Genomic DNA, 16,557 nt, shown 5'->3' with positions numbered 1-16,557 from the left:
TACGAATGAACTTTTTGTAAAATTCTTGATATGTACCCATGGCTTTAGTACGGAATACAGCTTGCATAAGTGTCACTTCGTTCAAACGCCACCTATGTTTTCGACACTTAAAAACGAAAAAGTTTTGGCATTAACTTTTCATCTCCAAGCTAGAGGGAACTGCAAAATATTCTTATAGTTTGTTAAGAATATAAGACAATATTCTGAAAAATTCATAAACTCAACCTGATTATGTCAGTACTTTGTTGAATATATTTGCGGATGCGTTGAGAGATTCTAACTAATATTTCGGACAATTTTATTTGGACGCTTAGTTTCTGTTTGAAAATCTTATATATTTGATTCGTTGTGAAGATTTTTCTGAAAATGTGAAAAATTATGTATCGCGCCGTCATTAAAATTTGTTTTTGTGTTTATTGTGTTTATGCAGATCTGTAATATTTTCGGAGGAAATACCAGATTCATCTTAAAAAGTCTTCCTGACCTCCCAAAATATGGAAACACTATCTGAGAAAATTCAAAGAAATCATTATGATAGCGGTAGCGATTTCAAAGTTGTGTTACGGAATACAACAATCTCGAAGAAACATGGTGGATGGCGTGGTTTTACTATAGCTGAGGATCATTAGCTGTTTGAGAACTAAAACTGTGCGAATTGTAGCGGGAACACCATCAGAAGAAGGCGGAAATGTAGTGTCAATATCGATTACTATCACCAATACTAAAAAATAAATCCCACCTGATGAATAGCTTAAGAGTCAATTATGAGATTGCATTTGATAACTAGTTTGATTTTAATAGTACGTATTATAATTGTACCGATACGTAAACACACACATATGCTATACCTTCCTTCCACTACTTGTTAACATTGAAGTAGAAAATTTGTTGAGTAAGATAAAAATGACAACCCAGTGGCAGCTGAAAGGTACAAATATACAAAAGGACAAACATTAAGCTTCAGATGGAGTTAACTCCTTTTCATTACATTTCCACAAGTTTTCAATATACCTGTGTTTCAGACTTGCCTATACTAAGCAAAACACTGCAGAGTGGAGAAGACGACAAAGCTACGTTTTCAGGGGGAAATTTCGCACTCTAAGAAAAAATTTCGCAATAAAACTCTAAATTATAAAGTCTACAAACGAACAAATAATTTTTAAAAAGACATCGGCTGATTTTGACAATTTGTTAGATTCCATAATAATCAAAAAATCAAAAGATCGGTAGACTGACGTTTTAGTCGTGGTAACGATTTCGTTCGGTTACGATAGATTAAGTTAGAAGAGAGCGCGTGAGATTCGAGATCGGCGACACCTAAATAGTACCAGTCAGATGTATGAAGTACTTGGGAATATGTGTCTTCCGAAGAATGAATTACTATATAACTCAGTTCCTCACAGGGGAGTTTGGGAGTATACCTGAAACGTATAGGAGAACGACAGTTGCATGTGTTGTGGGTATGACGCATAACACATCGTGTTTCACTGCATGAGATTCCAGAATGAATGGGCAAGACTTGTTGTACTGTTGAGTGGATTGATGATAGGCATAATTCATACTAAGTTGTCCAGAAAGGACGCATACTGAAACATAAGTGACATTATTGTAGAAATAAAGAAAAGCAAGGAGATGGGATGAGGGGAGTGAATGACAAAGGAAAGAACGAGAATAGAGTGATAAAAAATAACTAAAAAATAAGAAAAAGCAATAACAAGAAACTTTTTCGGGAAAAGAAAGGAAACATTTGCTAATTAGGAAATCAGTACAGAGAAATAAAAAACTAATGAAATAATCGCTGTTCATGTTTTTATCACATTTCACGTGCTCCATTTTTGATAATGTAAAAAATTCTGACTTTTTAGTGTTCTACTAGAGTAAAGTTTAAGAGCAATCATTTTTTAATTGAGAATACTATTTCTCAATGGTAGAATTCCCTAGTGACACCTAGTTTTAACTGATAATTTTATTAAATCAGAAAAAACACGTTTATTTAGTAAATTTTAGTGAAAAAAGTAGTTTCATCGTCGAGGATACTAGTCAACACTAGTTTTGAGAAGTAAAAACTAGGTTTTTGAAAACTAGTTTTCCCTAGTCAAAATTAGAATAAACTGAAAACGGGTTTTAACTGTAACAGATACACCATTAATCTTTCGGAGTGATAAGTGGAAAATATTTTTTTATATGAATTAATTTCTTAATGCTTAATACTTTTTCCATAGTTAATCTATGTCTATAATTAAATATATGCGTCATTCTACAGATATAATTATACGAGTATTAATCGTGTTACAATGTCGGCATTTTCACAAGATAATATCGATTGTAAGCCACTTAAGTAAACAATTAATTATTGATTATTTACACGTACATAGTTGCATGTTTATTTTACGTTTGTTAGATTCGATGGTAATCAAGTTTCAATTACACGATGTCAACTTGATCAAATATTCACATACATTAACTATCGCTATTTACAAATAAAATTGGGATACTTTCACAATGTGATAAATAAAATACAATAGATGATCGTTAAATGGAGACAAAATGCCTCTATATGATTTTCTTATTTGAAATTTATATTAATATCTGTCTGTTAGTATCATTAGTACAGTTGCAATTAGAACATTATTCTATCACTTTAAATGCATAATTCCGCTATGCCGGTCCTGGGGCCTTGCAACGGAAGAGGAGAGATCGAGGAGTAACACCTCCTAAACCTAGGTTCAGCTGGGTCCGGCTGGTTGTTTCTTGTAAGGGCCCCTTGTCCAGGGTGACATATGAAGACCACACGGGCGGGGAATGCGATGAAGAGAAGTTCCAATACGGCGGATCCATAAGTGGCAACATTACTGTTAAGGGGTAGTATAAAAGCAATAGTAGGGTAGATACAGTTGCTCGCCTCGGAATCAGGACAGATATAAACGGATACGACAATTGCACCAGAAAAGGGTAATGAAATTTACAACATGGAATATACAAGGCTTGAGGACAAAGTAATCAGAAGTCTTTCACTAGCTTAAAAAGTTAAACATCGATATTTGTGTATTGACAGAAAATATTGGAGACAAAGATAAAAGATCATTTTTACAATGAACTTATAAAGTTAATGTTAAATATCAAAAAGGATAAGAGATACTCATCTTGGGAAACTTGAATACAAGGACACTGAATACAACAGTACAATAAATAGTAGGTAAATACGATGAACCCGTCAAGCCACAATGTTATTCGGTTAAAGGATATGTGCGAAATTACAGCAATGAAAATAATGAATGGGTATCCATAAGTTTACGTGGGAGTAGGCAAACAAGATCAGTTATATGCTACGTAATACACTCACAATTAAACAGATGTAAGAGTGTACCGTGGATTATGTGGGACAGATCACTATGTAGTTATGGCAAAGGTAGTAGTGAAGAAAGAAGAAAAGTGGAACAACAAGACCAACAAAGTGAAGTAAATGAAAGTAAATATTATCTAGATAGCCTAAAACAAGAATCAACCCAATTCCTTCATAAACTAAGACTGGTTAATAAATTACAGAACATTGAAACACAAAAAAGAGCGTAGAACAATTGTACGAACCAATAAAGAAATACATGCAGGACGCGGCTAAAGAATCTCAAGGATACCAACGAAACGGAATACAAAAAATCCGGAATGGTGTGCGAAAACGATAAACGAGCTGGTACAAAAGAAAAAGGAAGCCTATAGTATACATGTTACCGGCATTTCCCGACCCCAGGCACATTAATTCACATAAAGCAGAAGACATAAATTGTATGTGTACTAGACCAGAGAAGTGAAAAAAGAAGTCATATAAAGTAAGAATGAGAGAGAGAAAGAGAAAAATGCTTTATTGTAAAAAAATATTACAATTTGTAGACAAAAGCTTATAAAAACTAAAAAACAAACATAAAAATAACTAAATAAAGATATAAAATTTCAATATACAGAAGTAAACCACAAGTATTATTATTAGAATAGAAGTCGTTTACAGAGTAGAAGGCACTGTCAAGTAAATATGCCCTCAAATTATTGTTGAGTACTAATTGAGCATTTTCTGAACGTGGAGTAGGTAGGCAAAGGTCGTGCTCTGCGTTCCCATGCAACGATTTTTCTGAAATTGGAGAAGCGTGCTTACAAATTGATAATAAATAAATAAAAATAAAAATATATAACTCCCATTTAAAGGAATTGTCCACAACAAGCACTAAGAATTTTACAGGTAGAAAAACAACAAAACAATTTCAATTTAATGACATAAGTGAATGGAATAATCATTACGAACAGCTGCTAAGGGAAAAGTGAGTACAATTTGAATTAGAGTATAATGATTTTAAATTGAAAACCAGGAAATAGAAGCGCTAACAGTAGACGAAATTAGGAAGCTTTATAACTGCCAAAAAAAAGGCAGCAGGGCCCAAGAATATTCCCATAAGTTGGTGAATCATGAACCGAAAATATTAAACAAAATTATAACAAATCTATTCAATACTTGCCCGTTGTATGGGGACGCAATCCCAGAAGATTGGAATATGGCGTATATTACATCAATATACAAGAAAGGAGATAAGAACAGAAATTATCGTGGCATTAGTAGATACTAGAGAATACCTTTCAAAGACATTCTTCAAAAGTAATGGTTTGTGTGTTAATATTTTGAAAGGGCATTATTGGCCCTTAATTGTTTAGAATGTACATGGTAACTTCGTCAAAAGCCATCTTTATAATTGTATGGAATATGCGATATTAGGATCAACCAATATTATAACATATTTTTAAGGTAGCCATATTTTCTCGAAATGGATGAAGATGTTTTACTGTATAGGCACGCACCAATTATTTCATATTTTTATCTAAAATATTAATTTATTATTTTTTTACATTTGAGGATTTTGAAAGTGTTTTGGTACGAAGATCTAGTTCTCAGAATAAAGTTTTGTGCTTATTTTACTTTCACTTTTATGAATAAGATTAGTTATTATATCCACAAATAAATTTATATAAAAAAATGCAAATAAAGAAATAAAAAAAGCGGGAAATGTTTATGTTGCAATACTTAGAAATTCTGTTAAGTTTTAGTATCGTTGATTTAACTGTGGGTTATACCTTACGGAAATAGTATGATTTAGAATAAAAAAACTCTTATAAAAGGACAATAGTTTTTTGTAGTTTTTTGAAAAATATTTTACATTAGTGTATAATATACACTATAAAATAAATAGCTTTGAATATGAAATAATATTTATTCACATAAAAAAAATACAAATGATTCGCACAAAACATATTAACGTGTTTCAGTTAGCTCTGCTAGAATAATCAAATGATAAACTATACTTATTGTATATTTACAAGTGTTACATCAATGGGAGCGTTCGCCTTGCATGCGTTTTGAAAGTTTTGTTAAATCTGGCTCATAACTTGTTGTTGTTAGTTTTAAGTACGCCTTTAAATTTTTATTTGTTAACTGGCTTCTGATTTCACTTTTTATTCATGCAAGAAAACGCTTGCTCCCACGAATATGTTGACCCGAAGATCGTCAGCACGTCAAATGGCAACTTCTTCACCTCACTGAAGCATTCTGGAAGACTATTCCATGCATCAACTCGCGGCATTTCTTTTATTGCTGTCCACTTGTGCAGCGTAACGTGCATGCTTTTCTGGACCTCCAACTCTTCAAAAGAGCCACTTGTGGCTCGCGAGCCGCAGGTTGCCGACCACTGGTGTATACCAATAAAGTTTCAATCAAAATATATTTTATATTAATTATGAGACTACTAAGAAAATAAAACCTCGATCATACAATACTCCCATTAGTAGAAAGTCGGAAAATGGATAGAAAGCAGCTCGGAAAAAAAAACTTATTCTTACCACCTGAAAACAGTATCTCAACTAAATGAAATCGTTGAAGAAGTATAAACATAAATTTTTGAGCTACTTACTTGACAAACCACAACTTCTTTCAAAATATTGTAAAATTTCACTGATTCCCCAGGCCATCAAATTTTGAAAAGTCACCTGATTATGACTAAACAGCAAACTGAACTATCTAGTAAAGGAATAAAGCTTATGACCTATATTCTTAACTCCATCATTAGAAGTGGACACTTTCCAATTCTGTGAAAAACGGCGGAAATAATTTTAATCACGAAATCTGACAATGTTTGGTTAACGTCTCTTTGATCTTTGAACTAAACTATCGAATCACTACGCAAAAAGAATCTAGAGCTAATTATAGGAAAATTTGAGATTGGTTAAATGACAACAGACATCAGTTGAGGAAATTGTGATATACAAAATATTTTTCTGTTTTTTTTTTCGATATTAACTAATCCTTTGACAGAATGTAGCGCCTTGTGCTAACACACAAATCGAGAAAAGTACTTTCTTTCTTTTTAGTTTATAAAATCCTCATTTCTGAGTAAAGTATCAGAACGAAATTCTATTAATGCAGCTGTAAATCAAGAAAGAATCGTTTTACGTCAACTTCGGGGAACGCTACCGTTGAGATTTTCGTTGATGACACAATCTTGGCTAATTAAATGGCGGCTCAAAGTATAAATACACGTGACCTTCAGGAATCGTTAAAATACCTACCCCCGGTATGATTAAGTGATATCCAAATTCATTAGCAAGATATTGGCCTTTCGATTACAAATAAACTACTGATTTTCCACACCCGTTTGAACTGGAGAATATTACAAAGGTTTCAAGCTCAGGATTATACCTAACAAAATAACATGTCAGAGTATCAAGATTAAAAGAGGAAAACAGTATGTGAATTATTTAGTTAGCCAATCCAAATCCTATCGTTACGGACCTACACAATTAGCACAGCATTGAAGCTCGCTCAAGTTATTTTTAAAATTCAACAAATAGACCAGTGCTAAAGCCTTTGAAAATGGAAGAAAATAGTAGTATAATAAAACCCATTGGAAAAGGAAGAGAATATAACAAAAATGAGGAGAAAAAATATTTACGGTCGATCTGAAGTCGGGAAGTGGAAGAAGGAACGTTTAATGGTTTATGTCGATTTGCAGTAAAAAGGAAGTTCCTATAAAAAAAAGCTAAACAGCAAACTCTACAACTTCTGCATAAAATTCGGTGAAAACTTGCCTTGTATGTCCCAAACACTGTAGTTATTTTCATTTGTAATATTTACTTTTTTATCTTATTCTGAATAATATCGAAAAAGCACCATAATTTTCAACAGAACATTCGGGTGCGGGTTTAAGTTAGGTTACCTAACCCAACCTAACCGAACCTAAATTCTAAATTCACATTTTTATAAATAGAGATTTTGTCTGAATTTCTATTACCTGATGTAACAAAAAAAAATAATGTGGTAAATTTTCTTAGGAAATGCAAAAAATTTTTCTTGATTGTGCACAATTTTAGAACTATTTATGAAAAGTTGACACTTGGATTACTCGAAAAACATTAAATTTTAGCATTTAAATTTAGCATATTGATGAATATAAAAAATTTACGATTAAAATTATAATAAATAGCTAAAAATTGTACATAATGAATAAAATATTTTTTCGGATTTGATTCTTTTTATTTTTTTTTACATTTTCTGAGAAAACATAATTATGTATATTTTTTATACCATTAGAAATTTCAAAGAATAAAAAGCCCACCGACTTCTTTCATAAAGCCAATATTTTGATTTTTTTATTGATAATTAGGGTAAAAAAATTGATATTTTACATCAACAAAATTTTTTTTTTCGAAATAAAAATAAAAAGCCAAAAACATGGTAACTTGAATAAGTCACTTAGATTTTAAGGTTATATGAAAAAATTGTGAATACAAAAATTGTGGAATTTCTTATTACCTACAATTTGCTATTAAGTTTTTTTCCATAGGACTTGTAGTTTCATCAGAAATCGAGATGAACCGTTTTTACCCTTAAAAGTTCTCCTCCTTCCACTTCTCAGCCTCAGATTGCCCGTAAATTATTTTTTCTTTCATTTCTGTTGTATTCTTTTAGGTTACTATTTTTATTGGTTTAAAAAATTATCTACTGAATATATATAAATTTAGAAATCAGTTAAAAAATTGCTTTCTACAAGTCACTCCCTTTAAATCTTTAAACTTTTTCCAGCAATGCTCTAACCTCTGTAAATCTTTCAAATAATAGTTGCTGTCTTCATCCTCAAAATGGCCGTCACGTATGCGGTACCGTCCTCATCTGATGAAAATATTTCTTGTGCAAGTAAAACCTTAAGAAACAGAAAAAGTCGCTGGGGGCCAAAACTGGCTAATACAGTAAGAGGTAAACCGATTCAAAGCGCAATTTAAGCCATCTTTGTGATAGTATGAAAACTTCTCTACACCATCCTAATTATTCTTAGAGACATAAAGACAGTAGAGCATATCCTCTGTGATTGTCTTACCCATTTCAACCAAAGACTTAAGAACCTCAAAGGAGAAGTGCTAATATCTTTAGAAGTGGAATTTTCTAGGGCAAAACAATAAGTTGTAAAGTCATGCACAAAATATCTCTAGGTATAGTTTCAGAGCGACTGAAAAGCAGAAACAAGCAATTTACTATGTATAGCATCCCATTGTGAAATCTTCGATCTTCCTTTTTGCTGATAATGCTAGAAGTTAAATTGTAAGATCACACCGTGTGTTTCTTAATGAAGTCATTTTTAAACCCAGATCTTCGTTAGTTACAAAATAAACTTATTTCTTCTTCTACAGTGAGGTGTAACAATGTAATGAGAATTCTGCTCAAACAATTTAATGATTAATGTTGAGTGAGTTGATGTATGCAAATTTACAGAGTTACACTGACCTGTTTGCGATATTCAAATATTATTTGAATAGTGTTGAATTTTGAATTACGCTTATGAATAAATGTTTTATTCATTATTATTAAGACTTAGTACGAGGTGTGGCTATGAAATAATGAGACTGGAGATATAAAACATTTTATTTTGATATTATTCATTTATTATCATCTTCAATATATACTCCTCTTCATACCTATATCGCTCAATGCGAATCTTACATTATTCGAAATAGTACAGGAAATCTATTTCTGAACGTTTTTTTTTCAACGCTACAACAGACTCAAATCTTGTTTCTATTAATGCAGATTTGAACTTAGGAAAGAGGTAAAAGTCGCACGGTGCAACAGCGAATAAGGTGAGTGGTCTAACACTGGGATGTTGCACTTCACTAGAAACCTCTTGACGGTCTGTGCACAAACTTTTCACATGTTGAAATTCAGTACGATTACTTAGCCAACGCTCAGATCGCACAAGATTACCGACTTTTTCGATATTTTCATCCGTTTTTGACGTGGAAGGGCGACCCGAACGTGAATCATTTTCAACATCTTCTCGGTCAACTTGAAAATGCTTTAACCACGCAAAACACGTCGTGCCAAACATTTATTACCATAAACTTGTTTCAATAAATTATTAGTTTGAATTGCAGTTCTTCCAAGTTTTCTGGGAAATTTCAAAATAATCTGTTGTTTTATTTTTTGTTCGATCATTTTCACAACAAAACAAAAAAATAGTCCTTACAGAGACGACTAAACTGGTTTGTCTACAGAAACGAAGAAACGGCTACACTGGTTTGTCTACAGACACTCGAAAGAGTTAGCTTCAGGCTACACAGCTAATAAAAAACAGAAAATAATAAGCAAACAATGGAAAAAAGTGCATAATACTAAAAAATAATCAACTATTCAGGTCAGCCCAATTCGTTTTCCAACCAAAAAATGATTTTTTCCAAATTGGAATTAAATATATCATATCATTAACAATAAATGTTTTACGATGAATAAAATTTAATTTTAAATTTTACTTTCTCATTTGAATTTGTACCTTAAATAATAATGTAAATCTTTGTAAAAGCCATTAAAAACAATATATATATATATATATATATATATATATATATATATATATATATATATATATATATATATAGAGAGAGAGAGAGAGAGAGAGAGAGAGAGAGAATAATCCGTTACATTTTGGTCTACTGTTGTGACAAAAGGCATTATTAATTTATATCCTTTTGGAATTGGAATTCTCCAATAATATGACTTAAATAAATAGCTCATTCTTAAAGATACACCCCAAGATTCTATGAATTTATTAGCGTATACATGGAGATAGGGATTTTGTTTAATATCTGATGTACTTTGATTCCCAAAAACATTCACCAAATGTTTTAAGCAGATGAAGAAAATGATGGAAGAGAACAAAATAGTATTCTATATTTTTTTATTGCAGTTTGAAACTTAGAACTTGCGATTCAAAAAAGGCATTTTAACGTATATTTTAATCTTAGAATGACTGTGAGATAATTTAATTCAGATATCTCAAATATACTCTCAAACCGAACTTCTAAATGACCAACGAAAGTGATAATTCAATATTCTAAAGATATACTATTCAATATTATATTAGAAAGTACTGAACACCCTGTTTACTACTGCTAATGCATCAACACTCTCAATTACATTGTTTGCTTTTCAATAAAGTTATCGTCTTCATAAATCTAAGGTAAAATAAAATTCACTAACTTGGCGTACCTATATACGAGGATGGTTCTAGAAGAAAACAAAAATTTTGGAAAAATTATATTAGTTTTTCAACAATCTTCTTTTAGCTCCATGCACTGTATCCAGCGATGTTCAATAAGTTCGATTCCCTTTTTATAAAACGAATCGTCAAGCTTCTCAAAATAGCCATTAACTAGTTACCTTCATCTCTTCATTGTTGGAAAATCTTTGACCATCGAGCCATTTGTTTAAGCCTGGGAACGGAAAATAATCCGCGGTTGCTAAATATTGCGAATAAGTTGCATTCATACTTTAATTCATTAATTTTGGCCATAGCCCTAAGGGATGTGTGAGCTGGATTTTCTTCAACAGTTCTGGAGTCGTCACCTCATTTGGTCGACCACTGCGATGTTGGTCTCCGCAGGTCGTACGGCCTTGTTTAAACTTTGCTACCCAATATTTTACTGTTGATAATGAAGGAGCAGTCTTACCCAGAATAAAATCTAGTTCAGCTTTTATATTGATTAGGCTAATTCGTTTCAAATAAAGGTAGCGATGTTGACAAATTTACTTAAAACGTTCACTATTGATGGCTGCCAAACAAATACTGGGCAACGTGATGTCTTCAAACTTGAAACATATGCTGCATAGATTGTGTACTTTCTAATATAGTGATATTTTTCAAGCAACTACCGACATCTCTAATTCAGGTCAGGTACTTCTGGGACCATCCTTGTATACTAAATTTTTCCGCCAATAAACATCTTCCCACGAGAACCAATTTCAGAGAGAAAAACACTTCGATGGGAGATTCATTCACTAACTAATAAACTATCGAATGGATCCTTTGTCCCTATTTAAACTATTCTTACATTTAACAATCTCAATAGTTTCAAATGCATCCAATAATTCATTATTGATACATTTCTACATGATTTATAATCATTCCGTGAATATGACTGACAGCATGCTTGGCTACAGCCCATTTTTCTGCTTGTGTACATTTTAATTGAGATAGTTGCTCTTTAAACCGTATATAAACCGATCTCTTTATTTACCTAACGTACTTAACAGTTTTTAAAATATTGAGAGTTGGTTTCACTTTACATTCGGTCTCTGAAGACGATAAGCTGGTTAACGAAATAAGCGTCATGTAGAATAACTATCATATAGTGGCAGTGTGTTTAGTATGGATGTCTCTAACGGTTCCAAAACTTCCAACTAAACATCGAAAGGGTGTTAGTAAATTATATTTCTTATTTTGACTTTCTTTTTTAATACACGTTTAGGAAAATATATATTCAAAAACTTACCTTATAAATAAAGTTGTTTATCTGAAAAACAAGAGTAATTTTAAATAGCACCATACGAACACATCAATAAAAATAAAAGAATAAAATGAATAAGAATGTCATAAAATAAATAAATAATAGAAATAAATGAACTGATTAATGTCCAATAACTGAGTAATAATTCAACTCTGAGAACGTCGAATATAGCATATTTGTATCTACAACGAAGTATATATAAATTACATAAATTTATCATCTTGTTTCAAACACGATGTTTGATATTCTTTACATTTTAAAATGGATGTTTATTTGTTCGTCTTTTACACGTTCCTCCAATACCATTCATTGGATTGCGATGAAGCTTTGATGAGTTATTGACGAAGGGAAGTTTCGATTTAGTGAAACAGTCGCTGAAATAATTCCAAGATTGAAAGTTGTCAAGAACGTGAGGCACCAGATAAAGGAAATAGAATTTTTTGTATATACATGAATGATAAATAATAACGAACGTAATGTTTTACGCGAATGTGTATGCACATATCTGCTACTGACATTCGGAGACGTCTATGTCTTGGTCTATAGTCTATATATTGGTGGTAGTCTCGAGGTACATAATATCAACTTAATTAAAAGATTTTAAATGTTTTTTCAAAGGAATATTTTAGTTATTTTAGATATTTACACGATAATTACATAAACGGTGTTCTGAAGCTAAATCGGCTCTGGTATTGACAGTATCTGATGATTGACCGCTCATATGACGACAGCATTTTCATTTGGTGGTTGGGTAGGGTACAATAGGCATCTGCTCTATATTCAATTATGAAACAGATGTTAGTTTTATACGTATGAAGTAGTATAAAGGGTGTGTTCATTCGATTTAATGAGAACGACTCGCCTTCTAAATTTGTTCAGAATACCATCAGATCAGCCGTCCACCAAAAGCCTTAGATAGAAGTTACGAGATACAAGTCGTACGCTTCGGATATCGGGATGGAGGAAGACGATGACTTAGGGGAAGTCAATTAGTGAGGTATCGTTTGCATACATTGAACCTTTTTTGATGGGTGACTAGGGGCTGGGGTTTCACACCTATAAATTATATATAGTGGAAGGGCTAGTATGAAGCCTCGTGGAACGACAAAAAGGGGAGTCAAAAGTTGAGATTGTCAATAACCGACTTTTTTTATTTGATATGGCACTCGAATAGTCAGAAGCTTCCTAACAAGTCAGGCGTGCCTTCTGGACACCCATGAAGATGACAGCGACATAGTGTTTTTAGTTGATTGCTTGAGTTAAGATAGTTTGAAGATTGCTGAGTACGGTGTTACTAGAGTGTTCAGGACTAAAAACGAAATATAATTTTGGAAGATTGTGCTCGATACAGAAGTACCAGACTTTAACCTTGATCAGACATTCAAGACTTTACACTGATGAGTTAATGGGAGAAGATTAAGGCTTAGAAGGATTTAGGGAATGAAACTGTTGGAAGATATCCGACATCGAGGAAAGTACGGAAATGGGCAAGGCAGACGTTACATAGGCCGCAGAGCTGGGAAAAAGCTATTTCAGGCAGGTTAAAAAGCCTGCTTAGAGATTCCTTCCCGTTCGGAGGCGAAATTTCTCCCAGCTCGAGAAGTCGTTTGAATGACCTTGATAGTGAAAATGCGTGAAGTTATACTCTACAATATGGATATATAATTGTGTGATTCAACTTTTACCTTCTTAAAGGTTCTTGTATACCTACATGAAAAATTTAATAACACCCCCGTATATGCCCAGCTATCAGAATAACGTAAGAAATATCCACTATATCAAATTTTAATTTACCTTTTATAGAATATTTTAGATGTGAATATATATTCTATTAGCTATATGTAACTTTAGGGACAGCCATAAAATTCGAAATGTGATTTATAAAGTTTTCACGAATCTACACTAAACAATCTTAAATTATTACTTCGAGAAAATGAAGACATCCAAAAACATCAAACGCGGTATTATATCATTTTATCACCGTCTATTAAACAAGATGATAAACATTCTTGCTCTCTTGAAATATATAATTATCATTTGGCCACTTTCGAGGTTGTAATTTACTATTTAGGTATGAAAATATAACGTGTGAAGATAATAATGTTCTTTCTAAATGTAAAAATTGATAAAACATTTATATGGGAATGACAAGTTTGGAAGATTAATTGGGCTATTTTATAATTTCTTCGGGTTATTCGGGTTCAACGAGCACATGGGAATATCGATAACTAAAAATAGCGAAGATTTCGGAACGAAATACGTTTGATCAAGATTACAGGAAGAAGCACGTTTTTAATGCAATCGCTATGCCGATTGAAAATCAACATCCATTTAAAAAGTCAATCAGCAGATGTAACATTTCCGTAATCAGGTATACATATAAATTTCAAACAAAAAAAAATTACAAAGTAACTTGAGCTATTTGATTCCATACGATATCAGAAAAGGTTCATAAATACTATTTGTAATTTTGAAAGGGCATCTTCGGCAGCAAAAAGAAAGTGCAAAATATCTTGGAATTCATCTGGACCGACTACTAATTTGAAGAACACACAAACTAACCAATCAACATCAATCTATGACTATACAGCGTCACATGAAACCCATCTGGAGTTAGGATTTATAACTATAGGACACTACATCCAACTTAAATATAGCAATCTAGAAAGATTTCAGCCAGAAGTACTTGTGAATGCTCCATGGAATGAGCCCAACCACGTTATTGCGTGTAACCTTCAAATTAAGTCAGTTGAAGAAGAAATATCTCACTCCTCTTAGAAGTATGGTTACTGCGTTGAAAATCATCCTAACTCACTAATTAGACCTTTTACCCAGCAAAGGCGAGAAGACATTTCCTGTGTAATCTGCCTGACAAATTTTATATGTTATAGTGTAAGTGTAGGGTAGTTATACCTCGATTGAACTATATCAATTGATATATTGCTATTAACCATTTGCTATTTTTGTAGTGGATGGAGTGACGACTGAATAAATCTAGAGTGTGGATGGTTCGTAATCCTGTCGCCTCCACTCGTCAAATCTGGTGTCGAGAGCCTCTAGTAGGCGCCTCACGGGAATCTGAAGCAGGCACAGAGATATGTGCTCAATTCAAAGTATTTTGTCCAAAAATTCAAAGAAATTTATAATAATGTATCAGTCTTAAATTTTACTCGTATCGGCTCCTGCTAGATACAAAGGGCTAATGCAAACGATGACCTCAGGAAAATTTGTGTTTTATAGATAGTGGTTTATGTATCTTATTGTCCTTTGCATGATATCGTCAGTTAATAAATTAATTTAACAATAACCTACTTTTTGGTCATACTTGGCGTCACCTGTGATATACTGAACACTGTTTACGCTACCATAATTACACTGTCTGACGCATTTCGATAGCAAAATTAACGTCTTCAGAGACTGAAGGTAAACAGTTTACAGTCAGTGTAATTGTAAATGTTGATGTAGTGATAGTATGAACAGTATGAATTTATGAGCGTGCGTCAGTCTCTTTGGGTTCGTGTAAGGAAATAGGAAGAAAAATTGTTATAAAACAGTGCGAAACGTAAAGGGACGTAGGTATGTCAGTTCTGAATCTTGCTACAATGTATATTTGGAAAGAATAGGAGAATTTCAAGAAATTAGAAAAGTTTGAATCCCATGAGTCAGGCGTCGGTTAGTTGGGTGGAGAAGGAGAATCTTTTTGAGGTAGTTTTCCGCGTAATCAGGATGAAAAAGATCTTAAATGTAGATGTATAATCATTAAGTACGCCGGTCGGAGTGCACATGGTATTATTACCACAAATATCACCAACGGTTTCAGAAATTCTAATTTAATCACCCGAGACTCCTGGAGATTACGGTGAAACGTACTGATCTCCCCTACGAATAATTTCAACGTGTAAATGATTTCTGTTGTTATTTTTCTTATTTCTCTCTAAATAAAAATATAGTTCCATTTTCTTAAGTTTCCTTATTTAGGGTTTTGATCTAATTTCCATTTTCCACCTCGTCTTAGACAGATCAAATGTCCAAGCCATTTTACTGGAAAGCCCGGAGCATGTAAAAGAATCTACCGTTTTCTGACCCAAAATAATTGGTGCAAAAATTCTCCTATTTTTGGAAAGTGGCAATAAATATTCCATTAAGTAATATTAAAATATGCCACATGAATAGATGTTAAGGTTAGTTGTGAATCAACTAAATATGTAGAGTTGGAAGTATCAAATTTATAGTTCTCCATTCAATGTAGGTGGAAAAGAGAATATAAGAACTGTATCAGTTTCGCCAGAGTGAGGTTTAAATTTATTTCGTTTTCTTGTTAGTTTCCACATAACTACTGGTATGAATTACGAAGGTGAATCAAATATAAACGAGACTTTTGGATGGAAATAGTGATGGAAGAACGTTCCGCTGATATTGGCTGTTAGGTTGGTTTGTCAGGAGTGGGGGAAGCACGTGACTCATCATCATAGACTCGCTCAGTGTCCATCGTTACGATGTCCGAGCAGGAGGTACCTCCCTCTATTGCGCAACGTATTGTTATAAAGTTTTTAGCTGCAGAAGGTGTAAAACCGGCCGAAATCTTGAGAAGATTGACTGCACAGTTCGGGGAAAAGACGCTGTCGCGAGCTAGATTGTTTGCTTGGCATAAACAGTTCGTGGAGGGCCGTGAACGTGTTGAAAATGAGA

The 16,557-nt window shown here is 32.9% G+C and overlaps 1 protein-coding gene across 11 annotated transcripts in view; it reads right to left on the bottom strand.

Annotated features, from left to right (window-relative positions):
* The window catches only part of LOC130447221 (uncharacterized), a 533,966-nt gene that overhangs the window by 235,738 nt on the left and 281,671 nt on the right, over nt 1–16,557 (bottom strand). For 5 of the 11 annotated variants that reach the window (XM_056783913.1, XM_056783917.1, XM_056783910.1 and 2 more), the window contains one exon: nt 11,854–11,874. The exons of the other annotated variants lie outside the window; for them this stretch is intronic. The gene's annotated coding sequence lies outside the window, so the exon portion shown is untranslated. The remainder of the gene's footprint in view (nt 1–11,853; nt 11,875–16,557) is intronic. 11 annotated transcript variants of the gene reach the window in all.

This window comes from Diorhabda sublineata, chromosome 8, assembly GCF_026230105.1.
Source record: "Diorhabda sublineata isolate icDioSubl1.1 chromosome 8, icDioSubl1.1, whole genome shotgun sequence".
NCBI lineage: Eukaryota > Metazoa > Arthropoda > Insecta > Coleoptera > Chrysomelidae > Diorhabda > Diorhabda sublineata.
This window is presented reverse-complemented; position numbering and strand designations above follow the sequence as displayed.